This window comes from Lygodium microphyllum, chromosome 21 (genome assembly GCF_053477565.2).
Source record: "Lygodium microphyllum isolate KBCC chromosome 21, Lygodium_microphyllum_v1.1.10, whole genome shotgun sequence".
Classification (NCBI taxonomy): Eukaryota; Viridiplantae; Streptophyta; class Polypodiopsida; order Schizaeales; family Lygodiaceae; genus Lygodium; species Lygodium microphyllum.
The window spans coordinates 125,471,702-125,492,885 of NC_141155.1; the positions used below are offsets into that span (position 1 = coordinate 125,471,702).

At 41.8% G+C, this 21,184-nt stretch overlaps 1 protein-coding gene across 2 annotated transcripts in view; it reads right to left on the minus strand.

The window, feature by feature from the left end:
• The window catches only part of LOC148018520 (copper-transporting ATPase PAA2, chloroplastic), a 124,212-nt gene that overhangs the window by 101,905 nt on the left and 1,123 nt on the right, over nucleotides 1–21,184 (minus strand). The window lies entirely within an intron of this gene.

Below are 21,184 nucleotides of genomic sequence, written 5' to 3' on the forward strand. Positions count from 1 at the left end.
AACTCAAGCACATCAAGAGAGGGCACTTCAGCCCCACCTCCACAACCGAGAGGGTAGACCTGCTAGTCACATGGCGACTAGACCGTCTGCCCCTACTACACCTGAGGGGTTATTTTTGAACTTTGATCCTCAAGCACTCCTTATCTCCCTTGAGGATAGACTTGGTGAGTCCTCTTCTTTTCCTCTGTTGCTCCCTATATTGAGTGCAGTTTGTAGTCCCTATTTTATATGTTTGCTGATCAGCGTCACATATCATCAGCTCTGCGGCCTAGGTCTACCACCTCCCTCGTCCATCAACTGATTTGCAGCCTTCTCCTCCAGCCTGTTGATATTCAGACTGCTGTGTTTTGCTGATTCAGGTCATTCCAGCCTGCATTTGCTGACCAGAAGCTGATCCAACCTGTCACATCATCATTGCAGCCTGTGTTTACTAATATGTTGCAATTTCTTGGCTACCACATCAGCGTCTGCAGCTGCATTTCCAGTTTCTGCTGGCGCCCACATCATTCTAACATTTTTCTCAGCTGCTGCCCACTGTTCAAGCTGTCCTACCTTTGCCTGACAATGGTCCAAACTCTCTTGATTGCATTTACTGTTGCTGTATATATTCAGAGGCTGTGTACTGCATTTCAGGATCCTTACAAAGGACAACACACTCTCCAGCTCACACTCTTTGCCACAGTCATAAAGAAACGGGAGTTCAAGGTTTTGTATTCACCCTGCATAGTGTGTTCACTACATCAGCATTGTATTTATCCATTATTCTTCATTCATCTTCACTGTTCATTGTCTCCAAGTTACCCTGACCCTATTAAGTTCTTTTGTCAATTTGTGCTTTGTCGTACAATTGTGTCTGTTATCTGTAGATGAGCATTTCTTTACAGTATAGTGAGCATTGCCAAAAGACCGGTCATTTTGATGACGAATCTCGCTCAGAGGCCAAGGGCAATCCTCCCAAAACTCACCTCTCTTCCCCACCTAGGAACTTGAGCAAGTTGGCAAATGAATTCACTAGCTGGCCTCTAAAAACCCCAAACTCATACCATTGGAAAAGGACCAAGAATCTCCTTGCTAACAGTCTTGTCTAGACAGCCCAATGGCAACCATGCTGGACTTGGGATCAGTTCAACTACCTCTTGATGAATGGTAGACAAGTTTTGCTATCCTAGCACGCTCAAGGACTGGTATCATTTCAGGTCAGCAAGTCTACAATCCTTCTAAGGCTGCTATTGAGCAAGGAATTCACTATTGCTGCAAGTTGAATCTCTGGCAAGACTATCTCAGTTGTATGCAGCTTCAAAACACCAAGATTAACTGAGCTTCACTGCTCGAAATGAGCCTACATCTCAAAGCATTTATAACAGCCCCTGCAACTCCAAAATTGTATACATAAACAGAGTCATATAATAGTAAAAGGAGCACAAACATTCTTGATCAAGTGTGAAGATCTGCACTACTATTCACTGCATGAGCCCGTGTACAGCAGATAAGCTTAAAAAACCAAGACATAATTCATTACCATTTTGCATTCCATCCGGATTCAAGTACATTCATCAAGGCTGCTTTCACTTCAGGCATATCACATTCTTATACTTGATTTCCAACCCTGTACAACATATAGGCTCTACATACATGAATGTATGAGACATGGAGCAAGGATTGTAGCATAATTGTAGGCGTATGCTTTAAGAAGAGCCATTTACAGCTGGCATATTTTCTTTCTACCACAGAGATCTCTTTAACATCAATACCACATGCTTTCTTCAAGTTTTCTATCAGTTTGGAGTACGTGTTCAGCCAGCAATACATGGTCACCATGCAAACCTCTGCAACAATCCCTACCAGCATCCAAGGGATGATCAACCCAATCTTGCTTTTGCAAATATTGCGAATACATTCATCCAGTAGCAGCCATCCTCCAATGGATCAAGAACATCTATATCCTCAAAAGATTAACATCAGTAGGCACTGATGCAGCATGGAAATTCCTTCAGCCATACATTCAAACTGCCTTTGATTAGTGAAAGTCTGAATTGTTTTATGTTGCTGTTGGCAGCCTTACAACCGTTGCCCTGATCTGAAACAGGTATAGTCTCCTCTATTTTCATCTTGGTATGCATTCGATGCTAAAAGAACAATGGTATCCCATCATCCACATGCCACATCCTTTTCATAGTTACCTTCCAATAGTATTTTGGACACTCCTATCCACAGCACCACCTAGAGCAATCTGTCCATATTTGTTCCATCCTCATCAAAATACTTTCCCAGTATCTATACCAATTGCAGTATATCAGGCACCACAAGGCACATGTATTGCATGCTAGTTTTCAAGATTCAGCGCTTGCTATAGTCTGGGAAATATCTCTGCCTCATTCCCCCCAGTACCAACTGACCAAATTGGTTGCCACCAAAAGAAAACACATCTCCAGATTCAGGGATACAAATTGTGTGCCACCAGCCTCCAGCTACAACTTTAACTGGAAGTCCTCCAGGTCAAAGAATAAGAGCCTTCCAAGACAAACTCTCAAAGCAGTAGCCTAAGATCAGCCTGTGAAGCATTGAAAAATCTCCGTATCTTTGGGCCTTTGAAGACTTGTTCATTTCAGCCTTTACTGCTATTGAAAGAAACCTGACCATGTGAACTTCTACTGAAAGTTGGCAATGCTCCAGCCTCTGTCAAAACTGCATCAAGTCGTCCCCTATAAGCTATAGCTTTCACTGAGCTTTCTTTCGCTGTAGCAGTCTACTGGCTTCTGCATAAGTCGTCCCCCATAAGCTATAGCTTTCACTAAGCTTTCTTTTGCTGTAGCAATCTACTGGCTTCTGCATCCCTCGTGCTCTCAGCAGCTTGAAGCTGTGTTATTGGCATTAATTCAGCATCCTTCTACAACCTGTCGCCTCCAGAACAACCCTGTAACCCCAGCCTGCAACTCTATCGATGCAACAGTAATGGAAACCTGTGAATCGTGATATTCAAGTTTTGGCAGCCCTACTTCTGTGATATTCGTTTCCACCCCTAGATCAAAGCTTAGCCTGCACTCAAATTTTCACATTATGATGCTCTGCAGATCCTCCATCTTCAACATACTCCAGTTGAGGTGATACATCCACCCTTGGATATTCTAGTCATAATTTAGCATCCATATAGCCACCCTTGCACTGTCCAGTTGATCTCATCTACAAAACAGCCCCACCCAATGGTATTATGGCCTGATGTTGAAACTTCTTGCAACATGCAACACATAATGTTGCAACTCTCAGACTTACTCCTTGAACTACATCTTAATTGGCCGTAATTTCCCCAATCTCGTAGCATTCCACTGGTCTCAAAAGAATGATAGAAATGTCCTGCACATCAATAAAACACAGCATCCAACTGCTGAAATTTTGAAGGATGGTTTCACATGCTCAAAGATTCCCACATGCAACACCTCTAGCATTCCCATAATGGCTATCTTGGCACCCTCAAACTTCATGTATCTGTTAGACAGCAGCAACCAAAAAGGCATGTCTCTTTTTCCAACTGTCTATTCTCTCTTCCTTTGTTCAAGAAAGGAAATGCAACAAATGGACAATATGCACGTGAAGACCCCTTTCTCCTTTTCAACTCTCAAGATTCTTTGATTTTATGACCTCTAACTCCCATACATGATTCACTTTCTGCTTGGGGAACACCTCAAAACCCAAGAAAAAGATCAAGCTCACTCTCTACAGTCTATCTACAATTCATGTCCTAGCCAGGGGTCATTGATTTTCACCCACCATGATCAGTCACCCCCCTTGTCTGGAACACAGTGTGAACAGACATTTTATTAAGAAACCCAAATCAGACTTAACAATGACTATTCCCCTACTCTTGAAATCCTGTCAATCAAGACATCTCTGCATAAAACTGCTCATAACTTTGGATTCGTATCTCAGATCACTGAGTTTTTTGAAGGAAAAATTTAGTCCTCATTCCGAACTACAAGTCCCTAGAAAACACAAGGGGCAAATTCTCAAAGCTTCTGCCTCAAAAAAACTCTGTGCAGTCTGCGGTATTCTTTTCCTGCATGCAGCCCACTACAGTCATCAAACTTCCAAAGCATGCATCTCCCACATAGTGGCTTGATTTGCTACCAAACTTAGTAGGGCTATTCTTTAGGTTCAAAGCATACTTTGGGTATGTTCGTCACCATCAAAAGCTCTCTGGTCAACACCAGATTTCAAAGTGCTAAATCTGCCCAGAACAGCTTACTATAACAATCTAACTTTGTAACATTGTATTCTTTATGTTCCAAGCATACTTAAGATATGTTCACCACCATCAAAAGCTCTATGACCAACACTAGATTTCAAAGTGCTAAACCTGCCCAGAACTGCTAACTACAACAATCTAAATCTGTAACCTTGTATTTACACTATGTACAGCTTCATACCATAACCACCCCCTGGGTCAAATTGCATGTATACAACCTCCACAATGTATGGACCATAGACATATTCACCTAGAACAACTGCATAAAATTCGTGGGGTCCACCAGGGTCAAAAACCAAGCTACAATGCAAGCCATCCCAATGGAAACACATCCAAATGCATATCCTGCTCCTCATAACTAGTCCAGCTACTAAAACTGTCATCATTCTCGTCAAAATTAACAACTTTAGTCTGTTCAGCAACTGGACAGACAAGATTCACAGCCACATGCATATCTGCAATGTTAACACTAGAATCCTGCTCATCTTCACTGCTTACAATAGTAGTCTGAGATCCAAGATTCATATAAGTTTCATCAACAGTAAAGTTATCTTTCTGGCTGTGTTCCTGCTCACAAACACGACTCATCACTTACAACATCGACATTATCAATAAGTTAAACCCTATGCAATGTGGAACCATTGTAGTTGCTTTCTTGTGTCATCTCAGACTCACAACCATCAACTCAACTCTCAAGGCGTTCCTTACCTTCCAAAGCATACTCATCCACACAAACAGGACTACTATGACGACACAGCAAGGCATTCTAATCCACTTGTTCACCACTAATCGGTTCCTTTCAAGCATAAGCATCCTCAACCATAGTTACATCACTCTTAACACCAACTACATCATCAGCCACATCAGAGAACACACCTAGTTCTCTTTGCTCACAAAAATCACAAGTATAATTTCCCACGTGTTCATCTCCATCATCTATAGGACTAACATTTGTATACAATGCAATCCTCATGTCTATTTGAATCTCCTTGCACTTCATCTATTACAAACTTTTGTACCTGTGGCTCAACCAAAATGACATCTTTATTAGCATGCATCTCTTGACATCTCTTGAAGTGCCTTCCTCTTGCTATATCCGTCAAGCAAACCTGCCCTAGAAAAATTCCAATCAACTTTGACTTTCTACAATTATCTCTCACACCATAATCTAGCTGAATCTTCTAAAAACATATCCAACATGCGCAATCTATCAGCATTTGTGTATTTCTTTAGATGCAAAGCAATCCAATCCAACTTCTTAAGAACTTATCAACATCTTCAGCATCTATAGCTGTGAACGAGCAATACTCAAAGCAAACCATGGCTTGAGTCTGTGTATAGATTGGACTCCAAACCTTACACTTACCAACTAATAGGATCAGAGACAGATCCTCAGTGGGGCTACCATACTATGGCAGGTGAATCAGCAACAAACTATAACAGCACTGAACCCAACTCCAGTAAGAAAGATGATAATCTCCCTACTAACAAACAATCCAAGTAGGCACCATAGCAAACACACCATCGCCCTTCCTAAATGACCTGCTCTACAAATACATCTCTGTTCAAACTTCCAACTATTCAGATTTACAGATTTGCAGGGTTTACAGGTTTACAGGATTTACAGGATTGCAGGTTTTCTGGTTTTACAGACCAGCAAACTGTCAAAGAGTTTTGAAACCTGCAATTCTCAAGACTCCATCATTTTCCTTTTCTTACTGACGTGAAGATCCACAAAGAAGGCACAATTAAAATGTTAGCGAGAGCTGTAAATGGATAGAGATGGTTAAGTAGCAAAACATCATGAGACTGCACATGTCATTAACTTGGGCTTTATGTTGAGCAAGTGTTGAGCTAGGAAAAATAGGTCAAAATTAGCCCTCAATTAATGACCAATTTATTCAGGTCCTTTACAACTCCAAATAGGAATTTCAACTAAATTCAAATTACACCAAAACTTGAGAAGTCTTGGTATGATGAGATCTCTAAATGTTCTAAAAAAGAGGACCAAAGGATAGGCCACTCGCCATCCCACATTTACCAAAACTTCCACCACTAACTCTCATCACCATTCTTCACCCTTCACGGCCATTCTCTATTCCTCCTATACAATCATCTCCAACATCCCACAACCACTCCAAGAGATGGGCATAACTATCTACTATCTATGTGGCTACCTCTACATCCGGTTTTATTGTAGTCATGTCAGGCCTCACACATCATTGAGTACTTTATGCTGTAGTGATGGCCCATCCTCTTCCTTGAGGTTAGATGCAGTGATCTTTGAGGAGATCTTAAAAGGGGGAGAGAGAATATTATATGCAAAGAATCATTTGTGCCAAGAGGGCACATTACCAATGGTGACAAGATACAAGTGAAAGTCAGCTTTTCATCCTTGCCAACATATAGTTGCCTTTACTAGAGGATCTAGAGGGGTGGTTGTCCCTATTAAGAGATTAAATCTTGCATCCAAGTAGTACAACAAGATGAGAAGGCCCATTTCATATGACTCGTGATGGAGACAGGAGGGTCTAAAGATGTGTATCTGCCTATCTGCTATTTTGGTCAATCCAAATAGTGTTTGTGAATTAAGAGGTACAAAGCCTAGATATTTAAAGGGTATCAAAGGGCATTGTAGACTGCACTAAGTACAGTGAGCATCTCCTAGCATTGGGTGAGACATGCAGTTCCCCCATACTTTAAAATGGCCCTTCAAGGTGGCCGATTGCCTCAACATGGCCAAGCTCTAGACCTCTAACTTGTTACTGTATGAGATATGGAGCCAGCACAACTGAATATATAAATGCCCCCCTCTCCCTCATACAGCGCAATGAGACTTGTCACTATTTGTCCTTTTTGGGGTGATTAATGACCATGTATGCGTACCTCTCTCTTTGGATTGTATCCACATCACACAACCACTCGTCCTACATAGAACATGACACACAAATTACCCCAAAAACCACTCATGTCTACAGTACATAATTTTCCAAACTAAACCACCATACACCCATCAAGCAACCTTATAACTACGCTTGCATCCTCACTACAAACCTAATGTGATTCCTTCCCAATCCTCTCTTGTCACATGAACCATAGCATGATGATTAGTCGTGCATGAAAGGGCCCATCTATAGAGAAAGTAGCCCTCACGTCCACCACTTGAGGCATGGTGTAACTTCTTCCTTTGTCCCATTCAGTGCAAGAGAACTTCCTTGACCCACTATGAGAGAGAGAGAGAGAGAGAGAGAGAGAGAGAGAGAGAGAGAGGAGCTAGTATACCACCACCCGTTAGAAGATTACAAATCACCTCACCCCAACCCTCATCCGACCCCAAGTTGCACCCACATGTCTCTACTTTCTTCACCCTAGCATGGTGTATGATCCGATTGACGAGAGAAAATCTCCAAATCATAATACTTATGTGAGAGATATTTTGGCACCCTTATTGCCATATATGATTAATAGGGCCATGTGTGAGGGTTGACCATCCAATTGGGATGCATACTTCTTTGAGTGCCTCCAACTTTGGAAGCCATGACACCATGTTTTAAGCAAACAAAGGGTTAATTAACTTTAACCCCCAATTTTCAGTTCATTAAACATCCCCAAAACTCGAAGATTAAATGTAACTAGAGTGTTTGAGTGCCACATTTAATGCATTATGCACCCAAAAGTGTCTAGGTGCCACCCTAGACGGTTGGTTGGCTCATGTGTCTATAAATAGGGATCTGTCCAGCCACTTTCCACATCACAAATCCATTTTGCTAGCCTTCACCATCACCTCCATCAACCTCCACAACTGGTTCAGCTCTACACACTTGAGCTGCGGTCGCATCCTTCAGACTGTTGTGTTTGCTGTCTAGAGCAGGCCATCCTATTGTCGCCAACCCTTGTAGGTTCTCTACTGCTGCATCTACTTCATCCTTGAGCCGTCCAGCCTGCTGGTCACTTGTGCAGCCTATCACCATCATCAAACTAGGCTGCATTTACAGTTTCCAGTCACTTATCAACTTTGCCCAGCTGCTAGTGTGCTTCAAATGAGGGTTGATCAAGCTGCCCTAACTGCCGCACCATCACTCTGTTGAGCTAAAATATGCATTGCATGCTGATTAGCCTCTTGAACAGCCCCAAAAATGCTTACTTAATGTAAAAACCCTAAAACAAGGAGCAGTTCGAGAGAATTAAAACAGGGAGAGATTCTAGATTTGTTGAGGACCCGACACTTTCTATAAATAGACATGCTGCCCTCCATTCAGCCTCAATCTCGTTTTTGCAGGTTTCAAGTGATGATTGTTGCATGAGAATTGTATATTCAATATTCATTCACTTTTTCATTCAATATGTTCATTGTCTCTGAGTTACCCTAACCCTAATTGTGTTTTGTGTTGAGTTTATGCTTTGTGATACACTTTTATTTGTTTTTTGCATTAGGGTATTTCTTTGCTTGGTATCAAAACCCAGTACTCTCAGAGAAACCTTGGCCTAGATCCGAAAGCTCCTCACAAAAGCCAAAACATCAAAAGGGAAGATGACTTCGAACACATCTTCACCACATCATGATGCTCCCAAGCCTAGCACATTGAGATTCAAGCCAGAGTGGGTCACATAGCCTACTCCGCAAAGATCCGACATAGTCACAGAGTCATTGGACTACCATGGAGTCCCTCGACCTTACGAGATTACACGAGCCGAGTACGATCTTTATCTTGAGATACCGAGCTCAACACAGCAAATTGAAAGTAAATCTGAGTTTTCCCCTCTAGATTTGGTACACACTTCTAATGATTTTGTAGAAAGGACAAAAGCTCCACAAAGGACTAGCCATCCTGATGTGGAAATTGGCATGAAGTACAAACCTCTCATCTCTCTACCAACTTCTTTTTCCACAAGATATTGGTGATGTTCAAGATAAAGGAACTCTTCAAACCAAGTATTGGTTCATAAGCCCTGAAGAAGATAGATTTCTCCATTTGAACTCAAGAAAAGGTAAGCATAAGTTACAAGATTCATTGTTGACTACTCCTTCATGGTCAATTTGATTCCAGTGAATCATCATTTGAATTTAATGAACAAAAGAAACCTAACTCATTTCCCACTACTATACCACTTACAAATCCATTTGATCTCACATCCATCCCTCCCTCATCTTCCGCCGCACGCTCCTTTCAGCCTCCATTAAGTGCACCTCTTTACACTACACACACCACACCAGGGAGTTTCTCACACTTAGGCACAACCTTTAGGACCTCTCATTTCTCTTATTTGGGTGGTGTATCCGTGAGGGAGGCTTGTCCTCCCCATACACACACTTTCTGACTATGCCCCAACAAGTATAGCTGCGAGTTTGGAGCTTTTGGTACCACAATTCGCCCCTATAGCTTTACCTAGTGGACCATCTGCTCATTTTGTAGTGTCCCAACCAACATTTGAATAGGGCTCACGTGTCCCAGTGCCTCCACCTCCACCGGCACCTTATAGAAACATTCATGTTCCAATGCCTCCACATCAATCGGCACTCATTCAACACCCACAACCTATTCCTGCCTACCCGCGTCCTACTCTTGTTTCTTTACCTCCTCTACCTCCACCATCTTAGCCACACTATCCATACCCATCTTCTCACACACCTCATGGTTCTTCGTCCTCATCAATCAAGCATGAATTTAATGGTAAGACTCAATTTAACGGGTCTAACTATACTACTTGGTCAAATCTGACGGGATATATCCTTGACTCATAGAACCTATGGGATATTGTGCAAGAGTTGGAACCCCAACGTGATCCCGCACTTGTTTCATACAAGGTTGTCCACTCATGGAAGGCTAGGAATACCTCCGCTATTGTTGAGCTAAAGCAGGGCTTTTTGCCTAAGTTTCATTCCCAGCTTTAGCACTTTGACCTAGCGTTCAAGGGTTGGAAACACTTGACATTGCTATGTAGCTCGAGATAGAACCTGTCACATAAACTTGAACCATGAGCTTCAAAACTTCAAAATCACTGCTAGGGATGACTTAAGGGTCAAGTTGGTAAAGTATCAATGACTTCTCGCTGAATTCTCTACTACAAGGGCTCCTAAGTCCCCTGATGACCAAGTCACATTATTCCTAAACAAGTTGCCAAGGAAGTATTTCAACTTTGTGTAGCATGTGATCTATAGCCCACTATGCCCATGTTCTATGAATTTGAGTGTCAACTACTATGCTCAACTGAACGATCAATTTCATGGGGCATCTCCTATAGAGGGGCTCTTGTTGCTTCTTCCCAAAAGGGGCAACAAGGGAAGGGCAAGAAAACTCTAAATTCCACTCAGTCTCAAAATCAATCTAGTGAGACCCAAGGGAACACCCAGTTATCTCTCTAACCCACGTGGCAAAATGTACCTAAGGAAAATAGATATTGGCAACATTGTCAAAAGGCTGGCCATTTTGACGACAAGTGTCGATCAAAGGCTAGAGACACATAGCCAAAACCGAAGTCCCAAACCCCCACCCCTCAGTCGCGCAACCCCCAACTGGGGAGACAGGGTGGTGGCAACCAATCTCAAGGGCAATGGAGAGGTCTGACTCACACTGCCACCGGTTAGCCATCACGGTCGCGACAACATTCTCAACACCACAGGGCTTGTCTTACTAGTCTGCAGAGACCCACATCATCTCCATAGAGACATTTGAGCATGCGAGTCTCATCCACATCTTTAAGTTGCCTCCCGATAAGGTGACTGTAGAGACCCACTTGTCACAGCCGAGTACTTCAACTACTCCTTGGATTGTGAACAATGGAGCTACTCATCATATACACCCCATAAAAGACATCTTCATCTCCCAAGCCCCTGCAGCTAAGAGAGTCCAAGTTGGGAATAGCTCCTCGATCAAGATTCAGGCTCACGATCACATCAATTTTTCCACTTGCCAAGGCATGGATTGTGCTACATTAGATTATGTATACCATGTCCCCTAGCTTGCCATAAACTTATTATCCACTCAATAGCTTTGCTAATTGGGACAGTGGTCTTCTTTACATCAACCACAATGGAGGTGCTTGACTCTCAGGGTGGTTTAGTGATTGCTCATAATGAGGCACAACCTAGTAGCCTGTACCACATGACACAATGTCTTTCCGAGCCAACAGCCAAGGGCTCTAAGTTCCATCACTCCTAGGCATTAGCCATTGCACGAGAGCCCACAAACACTAAGCTTCTCTAATATTTTCGCTTAGGACATCTCAGATATGATTCTCTTTGTAAGCTATCATGCCGACAAATGGTGAAGTGCCTTCCACGCCTAAAGCTATCTTGAGATATCCATAAAGCCTATCAACTTGAGAAACAACACCATACCTCATTTCCACAACACTCCACTCATAGGGCTCAGGCTACTTTGAGATTGATTCACATTGATCTATGTGAACCAACACCCACTACCGCCTTGAATGGCACGCTTTATTTCTTTTTAATTGTGGACATATTTCTTTAGATACATGTGAGTGTACTCTCTCAAGCATAAGTCAGATACTTTCACATATTTTTCTTCTTGGATACTACTGGTTCATAGCCAGACTAGACATCATATTGGTTGTGTGAGGAGTCATAATGATGGTGAGTTTACCTACCACAAGTTCTCTTGAGTACTTCAAGAGCATGGCATCTCCCACCAGCTCACCTCTACTAACTCCCCCTCATAGAATGGGGTCGTAGAGAATAGAAACTCAAAAGTCATAAACATGGCCCGCTCTATATTGCTACCAGCAAAGCTCCCTAATCATCTATGAATGAAGATTGTTAATACTTTGGTGTACATCCTCCATTGATGCCCCGACCGCGGATGTCCCTTAGCAGACTCCCTTATGAGGCATTCTTTGTTGATCGACCTATAGTGTCCCACTTTAGAGTCTTCAAGTGTCATGTCTACACACACACTCTTAATGATCGCATAGGAAAGCTCACTCCCCAAGATGATCTCTTGATCTTTATAGGTTATTCCTTTGAAGCGAAAGCTTACCATTTGTTTGGTCCTTAGACGAACAAGATGATTGTTAGGAGAGAGATATAGGTTTCGCCGAGAGGGATATAGTGCAATCTTCTACACCAGACTCTCAACAGATTCCTCATCCTATAGCATCATAGATAGTGCCTACTAAACCAGGCCTTCTTCTCGCTCCTGACCCACGACCCACCTACAAATTCTTCAGCTCCTAAGCCCCCTCCGCGAGACCCATCACCTCACTGCTCCTAGCAGACCATGCAACATTCAAGGATCCTTCCACCAAATTCCACTCCAGCGGGCCCTAGAAGATCTACTTGGCTTGCCCCTCAAGCCCCATTTGCATCATTGCTTACAATTGATTATATAGCGCATTTTGAGTTGGATAGTTAGTAGGATGCTCTTTAGCACCCCCAACGGCAAGAGGCCACGGAAAAGAAGCTAGAAAGTATCAACCGAAATGAAGCTTGGACCCTGATGGATTGTCCGAGTCACAAGAAAGTCATCGGAACAAAGAGGATTTTTTTTAACAAATCTAGAAGCTAATGGAACTTTAGACAAATACAAGGCTCGCCTTGTAGTGCAAGGGTTTCGACAAAAGCAAGGCATTGACTATGAAGAAACCTTTGCTCCTACTACACAATTGACATCATTCCTTTTATTGGTTACGCTAGTCATTTACCACGGTTGGCCAATCTATCAGATTGATGTCAAAGTGCCTTTCTAAATGGTCATTTGGAGGAGGAAGTCTATGTGGAGCAGTCCCCTAGGTTTTCTTTTGCTAACTAGAAAGATAAGGTCTTTCGCTTGTGGAAAGCTCTTTATGGGCTAAAGCAAGCACCACGGTCTTGGTTCTAGAGGAAAGATAAGTTCCTTCGAACTCATGGATACATTCTACCCCTTATGACCCGAACTCATATGTACGTATCACTTTAGAGGGGGTCAACTATATCCTACGTTATGTAGATGATTTGTTGATTATTAGCTCTGATTTTGTTGCCATTGCAAAAGTCAGCCTAGCCCTCATTGAAGGAGAAAGTCGGTTTCAGTGGCGCATCATAAGAGAAGACCACTCCCTTGAAGGAGTCGGATCTATATCCAAAAGCAGTCCATGGTACTTTCATCTACGAAGTGGAAGGTGAAAAGCAATCAGCTTTCATGGATGTTGATGGTACTAAACGTCACCTGAAGGTGGGTATTAGTCTTCTAAAAGAAGAGCTATCAGTCTTGCGTGACCTTTTGAAAGAGAACTTAGATATATTTGCATGGTTATATAAAGATCTAAAGGGGATTGATCCCACGGTGTGCCAGAATCACATCGACCTAGAGCCTCATGCAAAACCTGTGAGGCAAAGCCACAGACACATGAATCCAAATTACTCCGCCCTAGTGAAAGCTAAATTACTGAAGCTCCTTGAAGCTGAGTTTATCTATCTAGTGGCCAATAGTAAATGGATTTTGCCCATCATGGTAGTACCCAAGAAAAATGGAAAGCTACAAATATGTGTGGACTTTCAAAAGATCAACTCCAAGACTAAGATGGATCATTTTTCTATTCCTTCCAAAGACCAATTGTTGAACACAGTAGCAGGCCATGAGCTTTATTCCCTCTTGGATGGATTCAATAGATACAACCAAGTCTAGATCACAAAAGAAGATTAATCCAAGACAACCTTCACCACAGACTGGGAGACTTATACTTATTGAGTGATGTCATTTGGACTCTGCAATGCCCATGCTAGATTCCAATGAGTGATGATAGCCGCATTTCAAAATCATTTGCATGATTTCATTGAGGTATACCTAGATGGCTTTTATGTCTATAGTCTAATCTGTGAGCATTGGGAAAACCTAGAACACTGCTTTGACAAATGTTGAGAATATTGGATCTCCCTTAACTCTAACAAATGTATCTCAGAGTCTCTTTAGGAGTTCTTTTGGGCCACATTGTCCTAACACAAGGAATAGCAACAGATCCTACCAAGATCAAGAAGATTGTAGCTTTAACAACATAACCAACCTTAGATAATTAAGGGGATTCCTCAGCCATGTGGGCTATTACATACAGTTTATTGCACACTTTGTGACAAAGGTAACCCCTTGCATAAGCTCCTGAGGAAAGATGTGGAGTTTATCTGGACAGATGAGTGTGACAAGTCCTTCAATACTTTAAAGCAGTGTCTGATTGAAGCACCCATCTTGCAGCCTCCTAATTGGACGAAGGAATTCCATGTGTTAGATCAACCTATCTATTATGCAAGCCAAAAAATAACTAATCAAGAAAACAGAACTATACACTGACAAAGCTTGAGTGCTTGGCAATGGTGTTTGCCACCTTAGAGAAGTTTCAACACTACCTACTACTCTCAATGCGTTTCAAATTCTATGTGGACCATGAGGCATGTCCTTCTTAATGAACGAAGCATATGTGAAGGGAAGAATGATGAGATGGCTCCTTCTTTTTTAGGAGTTCGACTTTGAAGTGGTTGTTGAGCCTGGTTGCATCCATGTCATGGCTAATTATCTATCACGAATCCCTCAAAGCGACAAAGAGCAGAAGGATGACCCAAATCTCCTTGAAGCTTCCCTTTTTCTAGTAGAAACTATAACCCTATGGTTTGCAGACATAGCCAAGTTATCTTATTTTTTGGAAATGGAGGTCATTCAATCTAGGGGAAGTATTTTTGTGTCATGGTAGAAGTATGCTCTTCAGCTAGTGGACCAGTATTACTCTGATCAAAGCGGCCTATAGGCACACCACTTAATCCCACTATCCACTTGTCTAAAGATACCCTAGAAGAGCCCTTTAGTGAGCACACCCATAGATCTATAGTAGGGGAATTTCTTTGGTTGATTCATATTGGCCAAATTAAGCTTACTCAGTCAATCTACTTAGTTAGTATTTCATTACATCTTGCATGTCACATTGGATTGCTTGTTTATGTGTTTGACTTTTGAGATATGTTAGATGTACCGATACTTATGGTTTGACTTATGGTCCTGGTTTATGTTTGCAAGGCTATACTAATTCAAATTGGGCAAGGAGACCTCAACACCTAACATTCCCACAATGGCTTCCTCTTTACCTTGGGCATAGCTCCCATTGCTTGGTCAAGCCATAAACAAGAGACGGTGGCAGCTTCCACGGCCAAGGCTAAGTACTGGGCATTGTTTGATGGTATCACTGAGGCCATCCACCAGAGAAGTCTACTAATGGCATTTCATCTCCCATATGACTCTCCTACCATTATCTACTGCAACAACTAGAGTGTCATTGCCCTTGTGGGCAATCCAATCATCACACCATGGACACGGCAAGTGGGAGTCCACTTCCACTTCACCAAAGAGAAGGTCAAGCTAGGTAGTATATACCTAGAGTTTGTACAATCATCTGATAACTATGCAGACATATTGACCAAAGCGGTGAATCAACTATTGTTGCAATATATTCTACCCAGGATTGACTTGGGTATAACCTTCCCCTACTTCTTTAACTTGACAGAAAGAGAGTGCAACCTTCTAGCTTTCCCTTCTAGTTTGAGAGGGAGCAGCTTTCTAGTCTTAGTGGTGACAAGATGGTTTTGCAATCTTTGATTCAAACATTTGATATTTTGTACTCTTGTATTCTCATCCACACTATCAGGATGATGTGATTGTAAAAGGGCATTGGACAAGCAAACAATTCCCTTACAAAAGCACTATCCAATGGTAACATTTGCATTGCACTTTGCTTGAGCATGACATCATTGCATTTTCCCTTGCATTACCCATGCATGCCATTTTGTTCTTGTAAACATGCTTCTATGCATATTTATCCCTTTTCAATCTTTGGAGTGGTCAACTCTGGATCCACCATATTCATGGCATTGCACATGGTAGTCTCCCTTGCTTGCTTAGCTTGTCTAGCTTACTATTTACACATGTTTTTAACCTCTCCATATATCTACCATATTTACTTCACCCACCCTTAGCCCATTACTCAGCAGAGGCAACAAGAATGGCCCGCAATTCAACGTGAATTGAGCCTATTTGCTGCTCCCCTTCTCTAATCAGTTTGCTCCTCATCTCCAGTTCCTGAGCCCTTGAGCACTCTTGGGCATTCACTTAATATTGTATTCAACACTCTACCTCATTTGAAGCTCCCAGGATCAGCCATTGATTCACACTTTGTGACAGTTTGCTGTCATACAATTCAAAACAACACTTCATTCATTGTCTCGAGGTCACTTTTGCTTCTCGGGATATATATTTGATGCTTAATCATCTGGGGATGTTATGCCAATGTATTGGAATGCTATGGGACAGATTTGAGCACCCTTTTGCCCAATTTTACAAAGGTTTTTCATTGCTGTAATAACCAGGGCTAAAGCTCATTTGGTTAGTGGAATACATGCCTATTGCTTCTCAAGTGCTTACCGACTACTTGGGTTAATATATTGATGCTTATGGTTCATGTTACATACTTTGTTGTGCTTCTGGCTTGCTTCTGAGCTGAGATTGGAACTTTGATTATTGACAATATCTATCATTGACCGTTATGTATGGCTACTTGATGCTCTAGTAAGAGCTTTGCAAGTTACATGGGCCGAATGCTCCCGGATATATGCTACTTGGATCTTGGTTGTATGGATGCCTTCCACATGATGTTTTAAGCTTTGTTTGCTCGTCTGACATTCAACTTTTGTTCTAGTGGGAGCCACTACTTGACACTTGGATATTACATTGAGCATTTGGTTATGTAATTAGGCTTGATGGTCTTCCAATGAGACTGTGGAACTTGGTAACATGTACATACTCTTGTCATGCTTTATGTACGCAGTTGATGCTTAGTAGGCTGATCTAACATTCCAATTGAGGCATCACCTATCTTTGTCACGATGTTGTCAATGGTGTATGCATCTTGGTTGGTTATGTATTGAGCTTCCGTTACATTGCTCAGTCCGTTGTGCCTTTAGTCGGTCTATTCCTGTTACCTGTGAGACCCACTCTATGCATGATGGTTATGCCTATGTGATGTATCTCAGTTTGACACACTGATTCTTTGATAGTTCTTGGTGCTAGTTGCATATTCACTCACTGCTAGTTGGAGCTATTCCCTAGCAGTTGCAATTTATCTTATATCAGTGATTGCTCATCTTTGGCATTGATTTCTTACTATTATACTTCATTTTTAGCATGCTATGATTGCAATTTACTGCACTGTTTATGTGAGCAATCACCTCCATTTGGCAGTTCTTTGCATTGAGTTTGTAGATAGTTCATTACTTGTTTAATATCCCTTGTTTTTCAGCTTGATTTAGTAGTGGTTTTAGAGCTGTTTGTAGTAATTACAACAGCTTGCTTTGACAATTTGTGCACTTGTTTGTCTTCATTATGGCTGGTGACTCCAGTGATAGTGCTATCTCTAATATTGCCAAGATGGATAACACTAACTACAGCTACTAGAGGGTCCAAATCTAGCAAGTTTTAGTGCAGAAAATGAAAGTTAGCCCTTTGAAACATAAGGGTATCAAGCCCGAACCTATTGATGTAGAGGATTGGGCTGAATTAGAAGAGCTATGTAAGTCCACCATCATATTGTCCCTCTCTAAGTAGGAGTCCTATAATGTTATCTCTGATGGGCGGTCTGTCACAACTCTATAGAAACAGAATTTGTATCCTTTTTCATTAATTTGTCTATATAATGATTTATTAAATTTATTTCCTTTGCACTGGTTAGATATAAAGAAAAGTGCATTGGAGCTGGCCACTGATGAGTGGTCACAGGTTATGGTGGACCCACGCGGTGGGTTAGAGAAAAGATAGTTCACACTTCCACCTATATGGCCCGATTGGGCACTTGTGACTAGAACTCACGCATATCAGGGTTAGACTCGCACACAGAAAGGATTGATGCCTTGAAGTGTGGGCTAGATCCACCAGAACAGACAGTTACAATCAACAAGATGGCATGATCATGAAATGCTTGTATAATGTGCATGTGTGGGCTGAAAGCTTGAAATGCACATTTCTTTGCATAGGAAAGTCACATGAAGATTCGGATATCATTTTTGCGATGTACACGGAAAAAGCTTTCATATGACACCCATATTGGGGGGGTCCCTAAATTTTAGGAGCCTCGAATTAGCCTAAAAATGCTAGTCCTAAAAAATAGGGATGTCATCCTAAAAATAGTAAGTTCTGTACTCTGAGTGTGCTTACTAAATTTGGTTGTTTCTATTCTTGACAGTATTCTGTCAGAAGTGGAGCAGCGGTGGAAGCATAAACATGTGCTGAAATAAACTGCTGAAACACAAGACAAAAAGAGAAAAGAAAAGAACACAATACAGATGAGAACTCAGATGTATGCACGGGAAATGGAATCCATATATCTGAACACGAGACAGTCACATACAACAGTGAGTCACTGGCTGCGTGGGCACTGGCACTGGCTCCTCTGTCCACAGAGTCTGCAGATGGTGAAATGAAGTGACTGACTGAGGAGGAGCCACTGAGTATAAATAGGCTGAAAAAGTGGGGAGCAATAATGCTGGTCGGACAGCATTTAATGCTGGCCGACTGGTGCATAAAATGCCCCAATGGCATAAAATGCCACACCAGAAAAATACCTAAAATACCTAATAAAAATGCCCAGCCCAGATCAAGCTCAGACTCACACATGAGCTGACAAATACTCTGCTAACACCCTCTCTCAGATCATGAGTGATCTGATACAATATAATAGTACAATGAAAAGGGATCAGAAACTATACAACATAGAACCACCAAGTAGAACAATGGATACCCAAGCAGTGGGTGATCAAGCCACCACCAAGGTGCCTCGGAGAGAACCTGATGTCGATGTCGATCGTACCAAACACCTGAAAATAGAGAAGATCATAGCATGTCTCTGTATCCATCACCAATGTCTCGCAGTAGCATACAAGACCATCCTGTCAAAAATGCCTCTGAACATAGGTGACCACGGATTCCCTGCCTTTGGCTAGACCGCCAAAGTGTCCCCTCATGTGAGCTCCAGACGAAAGCCTCCCGCTCTCTGTCAGATAACCAGCTCAGCATGAACTTGGATGTCAATCCCAGCTCCAGGATTTGATTCCGCCAGACTGAAGTCGATGCGTCAGGGACGTCCCTCTCTGGAATCTGTGCACCTGTATAAAAGTATAGATGAGGTGCGGCTGCCATATGTTTTGCTACTCTTAGTCTGTCACATCATCATCAATGGCTGCGATTCCTTGGTTTTCTCTCTCCTCTGCATGTCTCTCAACATTGATCCGGCATCATCCTTTGATGCATTTGCTAATGTCCAACATCTTGGAGACTACCTTGCTACGATTCGGGATCCATCACGAGTACAACACACTCTCCAGCTCATTACCTCTGCCTCACTCCTCAAGACACGAGAGTTCAAGATTAGTATTCATTCACTACATTGTTAGATTGCTGAATGAGCATTGTATATTCAGTACTCATTCACTTTTTCATTCAATGTGTTCATTGTCTTTGAGTTACCCTAACCCTAACTATGTTCTATGTTGAGTTTATGCTTTGTCATTGGCTTTTATTTGTGTTTTCATGTTAGGGTATTTCTTTACACACTTCAATTGCCAATTGCTGTGTTTTCAGTTTTCAGCACTTTTCGATGTTAATTTGATCTGTGTTTTCATGTACATCAAGTTGTTTTTGCATTTTCAATACTTTTCTTCATTGGCCTCTACTCCAACTAATGGTTGCTTCACCAGGGATCCGTCTCCAGTCAGTGGATGACAAACATTAATATCTCCCTTGACCAACTCCCACGAGAGTCATTGGCTGTTGGATTGCTTTGCCCTTGAGCATTGTGTACGCTCACTCATTTACATTCAGCATTCATTCAGTTTCATCAAATTCCACTCTTCCATATTTTTGTGTCTTGGCATTGTTTGCATCTTTGTCTGAGCTATTGTGTTTTAGTCGTGTTCTTAAATTTTGCATTTTCTTAGTGTAAAACCTAGTATATCTCCACACTATGGACTTTAAAATTTTATGATTCATGTTGTTAGAAGGTAACTGCTCTTAGCGAGCATGCCAAATGGAAACATTTATCATGAAAAGAGCAAACTAGAGCCAATAATTAATACAATTGATAAAAGAGAAGCTTGAAACTTCATCTTGGTATTTTGAAAACAATCAATATATCACTACGTGGGTCACAATCTAGGAGATGCTGATGCATCATATAAGCATGAATTATAAAAATGTTCACTCTGATCTCTTGAGCAGGAGGTAAACTTGTCTACTCGTACTCTAAATTGACAAGAAATTGGTCTCTTTGACTAACAAGAGGTCAACAAATTGACTCTCTGGTCACTTTGTTTGGATTTTGCTTAGCTTCTTGCAGATGTGCAATGCATAGGCAAATGCTGGAGAATTTGGGGGTGACACAAATGTTATCAACCTTACCTTGCACAAGCAACTATATCGTTGCCATGTGCCATTAAGATTGTTGGGCATCACAAAGCATCCAATGTGGCACAAAAGCAATGTTACACAAAGGAGGTTGAGATAGTCTTGATGCCAATAATGAGTGAGTCGGGATTGGGTAGACATTTTCCACAGGAATGAGCTCATTGATATTGTCAACTCTCAACATCAAGACCTTCTGTTGACTTAGAAGATGGCATAAGGTGATAAAGGATCCAACCTTCCTGTACTTTGCCTCCAATAGAACCAAAATGAGAAAAAATTGTTGTGGACATAGACATTTCCATATAAAGAGAACAAACAACACGGCCCAGAACCACAAAAGTTTATTGGTTGTAGCACCAAGTGACATTTGTAACACCCCTCTACAAACCACAATTTCCAGAATGGAAACACTTCCAGTTCCCCACTGTAAACTGCCACAAACCTCTGACAGTTACCAGTTTAAATTCATCATATTTCGGATTTTAAGAGCATATGTGCCAGGCAAGAAGGGAAACAG